Source organism: Halyomorpha halys, unplaced genomic scaffold, assembly GCF_000696795.3.
Source record: "Halyomorpha halys isolate HHAL.00 unplaced genomic scaffold, Hhal_1.1 Scaffold2256.1, whole genome shotgun sequence".
NCBI classification, from domain to species: domain Eukaryota; kingdom Metazoa; phylum Arthropoda; class Insecta; order Hemiptera; family Pentatomidae; genus Halyomorpha; species Halyomorpha halys.
This window is the reverse complement of record NW_027113222.1, coordinates 14968-15786: the sequence shown is the minus strand read 5'-3', so window position 1 is coordinate 15786 and position 819 is coordinate 14968. Positions and strand designations below refer to the sequence as shown.

The 819-nt window shown below is 28.9% G+C and overlaps 1 long non-coding RNA gene across 1 annotated transcript in view; it reads left to right on the top strand.

The window, feature by feature from the left end:
* Positions 1-686, top strand: part of LOC106691336 (uncharacterized) — a 7920-nt gene extending 7234 nt beyond the window's left edge. The window contains exon 3 of the long non-coding RNA XR_001344770.2: positions 538-686. This is a non-coding gene — a long non-coding RNA (uncharacterized lncRNA). The remainder of the gene's footprint in view (positions 1-537) is intronic.
* The last annotated feature ends 133 nt before the right edge of the window (positions 687-819 follow it).

Here is an 819-nt window from a genome sequence, read left to right as displayed (position 1 = left end):
AATATATATATAAATAATAAATAATGATATTTTGTTTTATAGTATAGAAATTAAATTCATATCTGACTAAATAACTTTACTCATAATCGATAGATTTAATAAAATCAATGGTTCTGTTTTCCTCATTGTCACACAATTCCCTAGAGTTGTTGAGGAACACCACAACACATCTCGTTATATACCAAAATTTCAGCTAATTAATGCTTTAAATTTCACTCGGCTACGTATTTAAGCTACTTGTAATAAATTAGGTGTTATTGGCTACAAACCTAAAAATACACGGCGGCAATTTTGAAAAATCATCTTAGGCAATATTAAGCCTACGCACCCTCAGGGAGTGATAAACGTTTTACTATCATACTATCATAGTTTTAGAGCCGTCTGTTTACATAGTACCCATTGAAAGTAATTAGATTACAATTACTTCTTATTTAACTTTCAATTTTACCAGACATCCTGATAGAGATTTATTAAACAATATATTTTAATTTAGAGTTCGTTACAGCTTTCGCTAATCTAATACCGTTCTATCATCAGGGTTAAATGAAAATTTGGAATGGTGTACATATACCGTATGCTGCCCCAAGCCGTTCATATGCTGTGTTTTTATGGCTAGAAACGCATGCTGTTCCCCATTGGAAGACTCAGTATCGTAAGTACCTCAAACATTAAATCAATCATATATTTTTCATTAATTTTTCTAATTATAATCCTTTCATGTTTCTATGTTGCATTATATAAATGTTATTTATAAACTTTTTATTCCTCAGATACAAGCTATTTTTTTTTACTTTTATGAATGAATTTGAATATAATGAA